Source organism: Protopterus annectens, chromosome 1.part1, assembly GCF_019279795.1.
Source record: "Protopterus annectens isolate FY-2018-M chromosome 1.part1, PAN1.0, whole genome shotgun sequence".
NCBI classification, from domain to species: Eukaryota; Metazoa; Chordata; order Ceratodontiformes; family Protopteridae; genus Protopterus; species Protopterus annectens.
In genome coordinates, this window is record NC_056726.1 from 1,454,396,835 (window position 1) to 1,454,411,593 (window position 14,759).

A 14,759-nucleotide genomic window follows, 5' to 3' on the forward strand; every position below is an offset into this window, starting at 1 on the left:
CTGACTGTAACCTCCCTGTCATCACAGATGTCCAGGTGAGAGCCGCCCTCATGAAAGCAGAATACACAACATGACTGGGACCTGATGGTATCCCAAGTTGCATGCTACATAAACTCTGACAGGAGCTAAACACACATATAGAAGTGCTATGTAACACTAGCCTGACTACAGGATATGTATCTGTACACTGGTGCACAGCAGCAGTGGTTCCACTTCATGAAGGAGGTACCTCAACATACCAATACAATACAACACAATACATTACATTACAATACAATACTATACAATATGCTATTGCCCCTGGGACTACAGCAGCATACTGTTCTGCTACCCTGACTATTGTGACACGTGGTGTGATGGTACCTGCTGCTGTCACACAGTTACACTGGGTGACTCATATGGCATATTACCTATCTGACTAACATTCAGCAGGGGTATGTGTGACATGTACTCATGGGGAGTCTTGCTTCTTAACACTGTGTGGTTTATTGCAGGGTATGTCTTATCTGTGGGTAGGAACTTTTACCTACACATGTGCTCACTATTGCAGTGGCATGGACGACACACAGCAGTCATTTAGGTTGTGGATGGTGTGAGGTGTTACTATGGTTGTTGGACATCTGTCATGGATGTGACTTACGTATGTAAATCCGGGAGAGGTAACCTCTATGTGGGTAGTATGTGTGTACTCTGTGGTGTTGTCAGTCACTGTGCATTGGTAATGTGTTTGAGTGCATTGTCACAGTGTTGTACATGTCACTGTGTCCTTCTCCATATCTGTAGCTGTCATGTGAGGTCCATACCATGGCATCCATTATGTGGTGTGGAGGGGTACACCGACCTACATGTCCATAGCTGACACACCATGTCTGCTGACACATACCATGTGCAGGTATTCCAGGAATAGTGTGCCACTGTGATTATCATTGGGGCCACTATTGTACACATTTATGACCCTGTTCACCCCTGACACATGCAGTGGTGGGCAGCCAATCACATATCTGGTGGTTACTGGTGTAGGTGATTTGAAATGGGGTATGGTACTCTGGTTTTGACACTGTTGTTCACTCCATGCCTTTGTCACCAGGCACCTGGTGCAATACATCTGTACACATGTGCCTCACTCAGAATATATATATACATCTCTCTCTCTCTCTCTATATATATATATATATATATATATATATATATGTATATGTATATAGATATATCTATATGTATATATATATTTATATATATATATATATATATATATATATATATATATATATATATATATACATACTTACATACATATTTTGACATACATATGTATCCATATGATAGACAGATATATGAACATGTTTGTCTACCATACTGTATACACACACTAACATACTGCTAAACATACATAACTGCGAAACCTACTTTGTACATTGCACTACAACCTACAGTCAACCTACATTGATATGTGCACATAGATGCTCTCACATACAAATGTATGTACAGCCTTCACTGATAGTTGCTGTATGTCCCCTGCCCTTTACACATCTTCATATACATATGGATACAGACCAATGACACATACGGAGGGTTCACATTATGTAGACCTTTATAGTATTACTTTACATTACCTGTGTTTGTCACAGCTGCTTGTGTTGCCATATGGTTTTCTGTCCTGCTGCTCCACTTCCCAGTTGTCAGCTTTCAGGTGGCTGTTGCTGAACAGTTTTGTTTGTGTCTGCTTAATTTCAATTTTCTCTGTCTCTGTCTCTGTCTCTCTCTCTCTCTCTGTCTGTCTGTCTGTCTGTCTGTCTGTCTCTCACGTCCTCCTCAGGGTGCAATGAAAGTATTGCATGTGTGGACTGGGAGTACAGCATACTTTTGTAGGTATCTGCATATGCCCATGTGATGGCCTCTGCACCAATTGTTAGCCAGCATTTGCTAATTGCATGCAGCCAGTTGTGTACTGATTGCAGTTCTCACTGTGATTTCAGAACAGTGCTATAAAAAGGTATGTGAGATAGGCGTAGCCCTTTCAGATTTTAAGGACAGGGACCATGCTGGTATGCTGTGGACAATGTTCTATGAGTGTAAAGGTTGGTATCTCTCTCATATTTCTAGCTGTGTTGTAGATTAACATTCCTCCATTCATTTCTCCAGTTTCCTGTACTAACTGTGTATGTACACTGACACCTACAACTACTACTACTGTTAATGTGTGTGTGTGCTTTCCTTTCACTTTTGCTTGCACTTTGTTGCTAAGGCTTCAATATTTGCCCTTTACAGTCACTACTTGTATGCCTGCTAGGTGTCCTGACTGTAGTGTGCTGCTGTAGCTTTCCTATTTTCCATGTACATTCACACCTTGGAATGCTTGCTATATCTGCTACGGTGTTACAGCATGCAGTGTGGTCTGGCAATGGTGTGGGCCTTAACATCTATTAGGGTATTTGAGTATGCTGCTGAGCAGGCCCCAGAGACTCTCAGGTTCATCTGTTATCTGCCTCATGGAATGGTACATATCAGTGGGGTACACCCATTAAATTGTCTGGTATGCTGCAGTTGTGACTGTGGGTTAGCATGAGCATATGTATTACTACACTTATTTTGCCATGCAAGTGGTGAATACTTTCAGGACTCCATAGTTACCATTGCATGTGTTGTTACACCTTTCTGCCTACTGTTTGTACATTTCACATTGAGTTTGTGGGGCATCCCTGTAAGTCATTCACTGTTGCTATGTCTAGGCTCTTAACTATTCAAATATGGTGGTGTCAGACCTCTCATGTGTACAATTATTTGCAGGTTGTCCACATTTCTGCCTCATATTTTGGTCAATATCTCATGCACAGCTTTTTCTGGCAAATCACTCTGGGCTCAAGTCAGAATATAGTGTCAAACATTCAAGTTTCAGACTTCATACCCTTCCAAACATCCCACAAAATGCAGACCCTGTTACTCTCTGAACTGTATGTGTTTGTTGTAACATTATTTGTAATGTGTCCCTGGTTTTGGGCCTTTGCTCCACATATTTTATTACTTGGTCCGAGTGTGTTCCTGTAAGAGGTTGTGGGGTTTGGGCAGTGATTATCCTGCTGTGAGTATGTGTGTGGCTTGCAAGGTGCTAGAGTGACATTATTACCTACTAGCTACCAACTAGCATGGCTGTTTCTGTTCACACACTACTATTATGGAAATCCACTAGTTTTGAATGTAATTCTAAATGACATGCTTTGTGTACTACACATCCTATATTCCCTTTACATTCATTCATACTATTACATAATATATTTATTTTAGCACAATGTTCTTGTATAAGAGTCATGGCTTAGTGGTAAGTCATGCAGACTACTGTTTCCAAGGTCCTGGGTTCGGGACTGCCAGTGGGGTTTTATTTTGCTTCTGAACTGACTACAGGACCTGTCAATCAAAGTGACTAAGGCACTTTTAAGCAGTTGTAACCGGGTTAGCGCTGGTTTGCACGGAGCTCATGCATGCGCACTAGCATTTAGCTCCGTGCACACAAGCGCCCACCCGCTTGCAACCGCTTAAACGTGCTTACTCTTGCGCACACCCGCGCTATTTTCTTTGAAAGAAATGAAAATGGGGAGACAGGAAAGTGGTGAAAAAGGGGTCACAAAGAGGGTAAGACAGTAGGGAAACAAGCTTGGGTTTTGCAGGAGGGATGTAGGTAAGGCCCATAGCTGCCCATTCCTCAATCAGCAACAGCTGTGCATATGTTTGTTATTTGGTGTGACATTTGATACCTTCCACCCCTGAGAGAGGTGTAAGGACAACAGTAATACTTGTTGTACAGCCAATTGTAATTGATAGTTTCCATGTCTGGTAGACATATGTGCGGAATGGGCAGCTATGTATGGGGCGTAATGTTTTTGTGGGTACAGAGTGCCCCCCCCTTTTTTTTCAGGTGAGAGTGGTATGTCAGGTGAGGGAAGTCGGTATAGCTGGGGAGGTAGGTTGGGTAGGTCAACAGACAAGACAAACAAGATGCATACAGGGGCGGTGTATGACATGTGTGGGGGGGTTACACAATTGACGGGGATGGAGGTTTGGATATCCAGAGCCCATGAGCCCACAGATGGCAACAGTGGAACTGATATCCCCACCCATTGGGCAGTTGCCACTGTTCCTTCACTGCCCAGGATGGGGCTGTGCTGGGGGGCTGTGTAGGCCGGGCAACAGGCATGCCCATAATTTGTGCCACCTGTGCCTCAAGCTGGTGTAGGGGCTCAAGAACAGAGTCCCGGATCTCCCTATGCACCACAGTCTGGACGCTACAGAGGGTGAGTGGTGGTTCTCCTCCGGCCATGCTTGCAGAGGGGGGACGGGCCCCATCCCCTGCAGCGCTTCCACCTGCAGGTGGCACAGGGCCACCAGAGGAGGGTCCAGACTGGGCACTAGTGCCAGGTGCACTTACCAGCTGAGGTGGGAGAGGTGGGTCCACTGGAACCCGCCTTCCCTGTCATTCTATGTTTTGCATTATGTCATGACAGTTTGGGTTAGTAACATACAATACCATTCGCAATTAGTTGTAACAGCATGCATTAGTATTCCCATTAACCAAACACCCAGATATTCACACCATTGAACAGTAAGCATAACACATGCATAATTTGAACACCAATACAAAGTCCAACAACATGCATGGTTGATTGATGGCAACAGGCCATCAGGTTTGGATGTATGAACAGGGCAGATGCATCAACAGACATGCAAATATTTAGGACCCATCAGGACAAATGTCCAGGGGTGTTAATTGTGATTGCACATACCATTTTCACGTGGAATGGATTATATGTGGTTATAGGGTGGGGTGAATAAAATATTATTAACACCTTCGAATACCAATACATATGCTGTACATTTCTAATAGCTACAGATATATATGCACTACTGTTCTAACTGCAGTTTCCTATATGATAAATACTTCACTTTGGTGATAGGACTGTTACTGCTACATCAATATACATTTTATTGTTATTCATACACGTTCATATCTGGCTTTGTTCAGCTACATCACCCTGCTACATTTGGTTCATAGGTTCATAGGTTCATAGGTTGGTACTAGGCTATCAGCCCTAGGGCTTATACAAGCCTAGCCATAACAATTCCCTGGCTATTTCTTCCCACATTATTTACTTTCCTGGACCCCTGTCTAGCAGGGCGACTGACGTGATCCCTGGGGTGAATTTCCTTTCTCCCATCCAAACGTTAAGGTTCCTCTTGAAGAGGTCCAAAGAGGCACTCTGCTTGACATGTATGGGCAATCTATTCCAGAGTCTGGGGAGTCTCTGGGTCAGGAACCTATCCCTCCAGCATGTTTTGTTTATTGTGATGACAAGGTTTAGATCCCTGGAGCGTGTAGCTCTGAGGGATTGGGATTTCTTTAGTGTAGCATGTCCAACAGCTCTGGGTTTGACATGGCCTTGTATGTTAAGCAGAGATCGCCTCTGAGTAGACGATATGCACAGAGTATAGCTGGAGTTTTTAAGGCGGTCAGCATAGGGCATCTGCTTTAGGCCTGTGATTCTTTTAGTGAGGTATTTCTGAGGCCTTTCCAGTTGTTGCAGATGTCTTGAGAGGTACATACCAAATGGGGAGTTGTATTCTATAATGGGTCTAATGAGGGATGAGTACAGTGGGACAATGACCTCCTTTTTTTCTGGATGAAAAGCCCTTCGTGATGAGGTGTGCCACATAGAAGGATTTCCTGACTGTTGTGGCGATGTGGTTATCGAAGGTGAGACCACTGTCCACCTGTGTCCCTAAGTCTCTTATCACACTTTCTGTGTTTAGTGTACTGCCACCTATATGGTAATTCATGGATACATGTTTTTTCCCAAACGGGGATAACAATACATTTCTTGGCATTGAGCTTGAGCCCATGGCTCTGGCACCAAGCATCTGTTTCTGTAAGGCCCTTTTGTAGAGTATCCACATAATTTGCGGATTCAATAATGGCTCCCAGTTTGCAGTTATCTGCAAACTTTGTTAGCCAGAGTCCCTTAGTGTTGACCTGTACTTCAGAGAAGTAGATGCCAAACAAGAGTGGCCCCAGGACTGAACCCTGAGGTACTCCACTTGTCACTTGTCTGGAGCTGGATTTGGAGTCGGCTACTTTTACAGTGTGGGTTCTATCAGTAAGCCATTTAGCAACCCATTGGGTGACATAGGGATTAATACCCAACTTAGTAAGTTTATCCATGATTCCAGAGTGGGGAGTGGTGTCAAAGGCCTTGGCAAGGTCTAGATAGGCTGTGTGGACCACCTTACCCTTGTCCATGGCTCTGGAGACTGATTCAAAGAAGTCAATCAGGTTCAGGAGACAAGATCGGCCCTTCACAAACCCAAACTGGGTGGGGTCCAGTGTTTGAAGGTTGCCAATGTCTTTGTTTATAAGTTCCATGATAATACGCTCCATGGCCTTGCAGATAAGGCTTGTCAGACTAATGGGACGGTAGTTCCCGGGATCCAAGGTGGATCCCCCCTTGTGGATTGGGATAACTGTAGCTCTGCGCCACTCAGTGGGCACGAAACCTGAGGTGTGGCTATGATTAAACATGACACTTAGATGAGGTGCCAGTTCATATTGTAGTTCATGTAGTACACAGCCCGGGATGTCATCTGGTCCCATGGATGCTGTATTCTTGGCTTTAGAGAGTGCGTTTTGTACCTGTGTGGCCATTATTACTGGAATTTGGCAATCTTCCGGTATTGAGATGGGCCATTTAGGGGGTGAGAGGGGGGTGAAGTTGGCACTGAATCGATCTGCCAGGATATTATCAATATCCTTTGGATCAGTATATTTATTGCCATTCTGTTTTAGCTCAGAGCAGATCTGAGCATTGCCATTTAGATTCTTGACATAGTTATAGAATGCTTTGTGGTTGTCTTTGGAATCTTTGGCAATTTTATTTTCATAACTAGCTTTGGAGGATTTTATGAGGCATCTCAGTTTCTTACTGAGGCTAGTTAGGGAGTTTTTTGCATCCTGGGATTTTCCTCTTTTCTGCAAAAGTTTCTTCCTTTTGTTGTAAAGTTTGTTTATGGCAGGGGACCACCAGATTGGCTTCCTTTTTTAGGATGAGAGCATTTTGGTTCTATTTGGGATGGCACAATTCATGCATGAGTGGATGTGCTCGTACAGTGCCTTAGTGTAGGATTCAGCAGTTGAAATTTCAGTTCCCGTCTGCATGGGTGTCATGAAGTTTGTCACTTCTGACTTGAGTAGCATGAAGTTGGCTTTGGAGAAGTTTTTTTATGGTGGTTTCTTTACTGGGGGTTGGGGGTGGGATGTGGATGTTAAGGGTGATTAGCTTATGGTCAGACCTGACTAACGAGGGGGTGACCATAGGTATGGAGCATTGTTTTGCCATGTTGGTAATGACCAGGTCTAGCATATTGGAGCCCCTGGTGGGACTATGGATTAGTTGATCCAGGGCGTTGGAATTTATGAATTCCAAGAACCGTTGCGCAAAGGTGTTGAGACATGAGTAGTTTTCCCAGTTAATGGCAGGGTAGTTAAAATCACCCAGTATTAGGGTGTTTGGTTCTATCTTAATATTTTCCAGTATGTTTAAAAAGGTGTAGTGAGAATCTTGGGGTATGGTGGGGGATATGTAGCAAGCTACAATTTGGATTGCAGTCTTACCTAGAGTTAGTTGCACTTGGCGAATTTCAGACACATTGTGTTGGCCAACTAGCCTGGTGGTGTGAATATCCTTGGTGAATATTGACACTCCTCCACCTTTAGTGTTTCGGTCCTGGTTTGGTGGCCGAAAAGTGTGGTAAGAGTTGTAGCCTGGTATTGCAGGGGTGCTCTCTGGAGCCTTGAACCAGGTCTCAGTTACTGGACAGATATCGATGTATATAGCTATAGACAACTGTGGATGTTTGATATTTCAGACAATCATACTATCTGCATATTGCAGACTGAGAGCAACATATCCAGATTTTGGGATACACATTCCAGCTGCAGCAACACTTTGGCCGCATTTCACAGTTTGGTTCTACTTGTCACATTCATTTCATTCTGTACTGTATGCAGTATACTTTATACAGGGGTTATTACTACTTTATTGGTGGATTCATAACTCTTTCTCACACCCTCTCACTTGTTTTCATTTTACTATTCAGGATGGTACTTACTTCTAGGCTTTATTGACATGTTTTACCTGTAGTTATTACAATCCTTTCCAGCAGTCTCACTTCTGTCATGTTTCAGTATTTCAACAGGGATATATTTCACACATGTGAGTTGCTCATCTTCTGCAGCTGTACTTTTCAGCCTGCTGCAGGTTGTGCACTATGATATTATTGGTGGGGCATCTTTATTTCAGAATTTATTTCAGACATTTTCATTTTTCTGTTTGGATTTCAGACTGCAACACACTTTTGTAATCAAGCAATACTTGCAAACACTTTTACACTGTTACTTGCACATTTTATTACTTAGTGACTACACTGCACTATTTTGCTAACTGTCATACTTTTATATTTCTTTACAGTTACTGGGAGTGGATTACTGACCTGCCTGGTGGTGCAACCGCACCAGCCTATCACCATAGGCTCGTTGGTTAGCAGAACGGACACCTGCAGCTGTAATATAAATGAAGTAATATTGGAATACACATCTCCATAATATCAGCTAATTTAATTTCTTACATACATAATTAAATGTAACTTACTCAGTAGTGGGGCGTTGGGCATTTGCCGGGCCTCCTGGATCCAAAGGTTCAATTGGTCCTGCTTGTGTCTCTTCAGGTCCGCATGGTGGTGACGGACCTGCTCACCAGTCCTTGGAATCCCTGTGGCACTGGTAAGATCATGAGCCAACCGGTCCCACGCCTCAGCCCTATATGCTCCCCACAGGACCTGGCCCTGCATGAGTTGGGCCTCATGATTGTGGACTAGGAGCCAGACCATGTATCTGGACTCCTCAACACCCCACCTCTGTGCTCAAAAGCAACTACTCTCACCTACACCTGACATTCTGGCTGCAAGTCAGTTCTACAATCGTTTATGCTGTGTATTCCCGCCTATGGGGCTTATATATGCCGTTTTTCCCGCATTTATCTGTGATTGGCCATTTTGGAATTGTATCCACTTCACAAAACCTGCTTTGTCATGCTCCACTTTCTATTCATTCCTATATATTTGCTATTACTGCATTTCTGAGTGCAGCTGTCATAGCTTAGTGGTTCAGTACCTTGACTATGGTGTATGGTATCCTGGGTTCGAACCTGGCCACTGCTTTTTATATTTTATGACTGTCTAGACAGGCTAGGGGGTGTGTCTGTGTAAAGGCAGTTTTGTTACAGCTTGCTCAACGTTGCCCGCTGGTAGCTTGTTAGCACGGTGCGCAGCTCCGCGCAAACAGGGTGCGCTGGCTTACGCCTTATTTGGCTGTCAGTACGCATAGTACGCTCAGCTCAGCAAGGGGCACACAGTTTGAGCATGTGAAAGCACTGCTCAGCTACAGGCACTCATTTTGCACCTGTTAAACCACTGCTCACCTACGGGCAGATACACTCACCTTGTTAAACTGTAGCTCAGCTATAGGCACATCTGGCATTTTTTTATTGGTTTGTTACCTCACATTTCTTCAAAATAAATAGACTATTTCATTACATTTTGCATAAAATGTGATTTTATATGTGTACATGTTTGTCAGGGACTTGTTTTGTGCTTATTTTGCTAAAAAAAAAGTTGGTGGTGTGGGGGCTTGAACCATGAATGCCTGCTCTTCAGCTGACATCTCTACCGCTACGCTATTGCTTCATGGCTTACTTTGCATATTTAATTCTTATATGCTTTCCCACTGACTGCTAACTGTAGCTGTGCTATGGGCACGCTCGCGCAAATGAGCGCACTCACGGGCAAACATCTTTACAATTTAAAAAAAAATATATAACATGTTCATTTATATATTTTCTGTTCATAGTCTGTGGGGGCATGTGTTGTGTTGTGTTTATTCACATTTCTGTGGACTCTGTTATGGGTGTTTACTTTGGGCACTTTTACTCTTCTGGGGGCGTGTCCTCTTGCAGGGCTCAGCCTACGGACACGCCCCCTACTGTCTTACACGGACCGTGTTAGACTTAGGTGCGATTCAGCATGCTCTCATGAATATGCAGAACATGCTGGCATTACTCTATTTAACTGCAGCCTCCGTGTAAGAGTTATAACTCTTACACGGAGGCTTCGTGAATCCTGCCAAGAGACTTTATTTAAGTGTCCCCTTCATATGCAAATGTTAACTTTCTATATGAGGTACCTGGACGACATATTTATAATGTTTAATGCGACTACAATCAGGCAAATGAACTAGTTGATTATTTTAATAAATCTACACAGTTCCTTGACTTCATGTTTAAGTTTAGTGTGAAGGAAACAGATTATCTGGATATTAAATTAAACAAGAACCTTGATAACAATAGATATGTGTCCAGGATCTATAGGAAGAGTACTTACTCAAACTCATTTCTATATTTTTCTAGCAGTCATCCTTTTTCACAAAAAAGATCATTGATAAAAGGACAACTGGTTAGACAAGCCAGGATAATCTCATTAGAAGAAGAATTTCTGGCTGAATGTGAATTGTTAGGTAGAATGTTTGCTAGCCATGGATATCCGAAAGACTTAATCGAGGTAGTCATAGAGAAAGTTCAAAGTAAAAGACAGAATGATGCAGTTTTGCCCATCCTACGAGCATCTTTAATACAAGACCAGATAATTCAAACTGGTTCTCTGTTTGAAAAATATGTATTAATGTGTGCTTAATGCTAATTAGAAGCTAAAAGAGTTAACACATTTTTCATTCTATTTTATATACAGCCTAGTTTTATATGAGACTAAAAAATGTTTTTGAAACTGCAATGTGGTTTCTGAAACTTGCAAGATGCCCTCTGACCTAGTAACTGCTAGCACAGCAAAATTCATGTTTATGCCTTTTGGAAATGTACTTGAAAAACAGGTGATTATCTGCTAGGTCAGGAAGCAATGATTGAAACAATGCTATATTCTATGTTATGATTTTGAACAATTAGCTCTGTTCGTGGTATGAGAACATGCACAACTGCAGAAGGAAGAGATAAAGACAGACAAAGAACTGTTGAAGAAATGAACTGCGATCTATACTTGCTTTGTGCTCAAATTAGCCGTAGTACCTTGAATGGTAACATTGCATATATCTAACCGGTGGTAGCAAAGGCCACGTTGTTTTTCTTAGGAAGTTTCTCACAAAAATTTATAGTACAAGCAGAAAAGTATGAAAACAACTGCTATGTAATGATGATGTTAAAACTTGTGATCTGCTATGTCAGCTTGGTAGGCAATGTCTTATTAGAAAATGTATAAAAACGCTGGTATTTCCTGATTCTAGTTAGACAAACTCTGTATTTGCACGTTTTTGTCTCCTTGCTGCAAGATTAAAGTGCCTTAACCTGAACCTACTGTGTATTGATCATTTTTAAAGTTTATTTTTCCTATGACAGTTTGGTCCTTCGGACCGGAAATATCTCTCGCTCTAGCTCAGGTCAGATGGGCCCGGTGGCATGAAACCATATGGGGAAGAGACCATATCGGTTCTTCTGCTCTGAAAGACCTCCAACTGAATTGTTGTTCAAAAGTGGCCAGCCACTGTTTCTGATCTGCGATTGGAGGACGAGTCAACAGTTCCGGTGAAATCAATCACGGAGGCTCAGGTAAGGAGGATTTTACCTTTTCTTTGTTTCAGATCAGGGACTTGTTACAGTATTTGTTTTTGTCAGGAAGATGTTATGTAAATCAAGGACAAAAATGATTGCTGTCTTGTCATAGATCAGGGAAACAGGATAGGTAGGCAGTTATTCTAGATAAACTGTGAATAAGTGGAAGTCATGGTACCACGTGATAAAAAGGGTTACATAACAATTTCTAAACTTAGCTAAAGACAACATGGGAAATAAGTGCACAAAAGGTTCCCGAGATCCGCCTTTAACCGAAGACGAGAAATATATGCAATTGCAATGTGCCGACAATGTTAGGTATTATACAAAATGGGTTAATAAATACAAATGTGATGGCAAATTAGACAAATCTTCACTTATCAAACTTGTCAAACAACTTAAAACAGATGCAAAAGGTCAGATAAAAAAGCAACGTCAATTAGGAGTTCCCCAGGCACACAGGTGGCTTGAGGAAGCAAACCGCAGGGAACAAAAGAATAAAAACTCAAAAGCAATGTATCTAGATAAAGAAGACAATAACTTGGTAATAACATCGGCCCCTCCGCCCCCTCCACTCCCCTTACCAGAATATGAAGTGAGTGGACAAGCAGATCCACCTCCGCTATACCCAACTGTCCCTGCAAAATCAAAACCGTTTGTCAGAGATCCTGTTGAGACTAGGTCTCGAACATGTAATTTAAGAGGGGATATTGAATTGTATGAAATAAATAGAAATTCACGAGCTATGAGTGAAGAAGAGATATGTCCACTCATAGAAGTACCAAATCCACAGGCAGGACAGGACCCGACTCTCCTAGTATATAGACCGTGGACACCGGAAGACATCCGGAAAGCCACAGAGGGAATTCCCCATCCGAAAGTTAATTTTAGAAAATTCTTAGAAGACTTACAAGGCATGAGGTTAAGTTACCATTGAAATGGAGACGAAGTAGAGAAAGTAGTCAGACAAATCGTGGGTCCAGACTGGCACATGATCAGTGGCAACTATAATCCCCATGACGCAGAACATAGGACAATCCCACATAGCAACGCAGAACTGGATAACAGAGTGAAAGGTCTGATAGACCGAATCTCCGAGAAATGGAAGCCTAGGGCTGACTGGACTTGTATTAATCAATGCATACAACAAGAAGGTGAAACTGTTGATAGATTTTATGCCAGATTATTAGAGTGTTTTAATAACCATTGTGGAATGCAGGCACCTGAAGACCAAACACATGATTCCCCATATGAGCAGCAGTTAAAGAATGCATTTTTGAAAGGCAGTATTGCACCCATTAGCAGCTTTATTACAAAGCACATGGTAGATCATCATACAAGTAGATTACAGTCATTACTAGAATATGCAAGACATGCCGAAAGACATTTTAAAAGCAAAAAGAAAAAGAAAACTCAAGTATTTGCAGTGGAAGATGGATCAGAAGTCTTTGTAGTACAAACTGGGAAGAAGGGTAAGAAAAGTGCCCAGGGAAACAAACAATCTGATAAATGATCAGAGGACTTTGAAGAGAGAAAGAAAAGGGGTGAATGTTTTAAATGCGGGAAAAAGGGACATTTAGCAAGGGATTGCAGGCAAAATAAAAAGGTAACCACAGAAGACAAGGAGGGTGAGTACTGACTATATGATAGTCAAGAATCACTGGAAAGGAATAATCAAGAAAAGACAAGTGCAGATGTGATAGAAGAAATAGAGGATGTGCATGAAATCACAGATAATGAAGAAAATGAAATTTTAGACTTGGCATTATTGAGCCTAGAGCTCTACTTAGCAGACACAAAACCGGAAGTTACACTTCTGGTAGAGGGGAGGGAAGTTAAATTCCTGTGTGATTCAGGGGCTTCATGGACACTGATACATCCTTCCAAACTACCAGAAAATTCAGAATCACTTGATTACGTATTAATGAAAGCAGCTAATGGACAGCTGTATCAGGAGCCACTCTCCCACAACATAGCAATAACTGACCCTGTTTCAGGGATGACCCAGTAAAGCAAAATTGTTGTTTCTGCAAAATGCCCAGTATATCTTTTGGGCTGATACCTAATGCAGATATTTGGCATAGCAGTAGTTCCAACTATGCAGGGTATGGAAGCACAGCGACAAATGGATACTTTAGTAGTGTGACCGGAGGGTGAAACATTTTATTGGTACAGCCAGGACTTGGTTATGACTGGTCCAGGGGCAGTAACCGAAGAACTGATGAATGTAGCCATCAGTAAATCCCCCTCCCTTGACACTGACAAACAGCATTTGTTGCATTGCACTCTATATTACTGTAGCAAACCAGGACCTGATAAAGAATATGAGCAAGAACTGTTTAGAAACCATGCTAACAGATTAGTTTTACGAAATCTGTACTGGGACACAGAAGGAAACAGTGTAGTGAGCTGTTCATTGCCCCAGGAATTCCTAGCACTTTACAAATCTAATCGACTACCACATGTGAGTTTGACTAAAGATAAAAATGTGAAGTGGGCAGACCTAGGAGAAAAAGTCACAAGGTGGGAAAAACAGACAGAGATAGAACTTTCCGAACAGGGAGTACAAAAGCAGAAGTTAAATTGGATAACGCAGACACACCCAGCAGTACACTTGCAGGCAAGTGAGGACAGCTGAGTAGCACTCTTACTAGAAGAAGAGGAAAAAGCCTTACGAGATATACCAGAGACTCTCTGGTCAACAGGAAAATCAGATGTAGGACTTATTCATACAGCAGGACCTGTCACTATCACGCCAAAGTCAGCATTTAGACCTCAAAAGAGACAGTATCCCTTAAGAAAGCATGCAGAAGTAGGAATCAAACCTATAATTGCAGCCTTACTTAAGGAAGGAGTATTGATAGAATCTCCCGATTCACCATGTAACACACCCTTATTTCCTGTTAGGAAAGCAAATGGAGAATGGCGTATGGTCCAAGATTTACAAGCTGTAAATGATGCAGTTATACCTAGAGCACCTACGGTGCCAGATCCACACATTTTATTAAATGATTTGAAACCTCAACAAAAGTATTTTTCTGTGGTAGA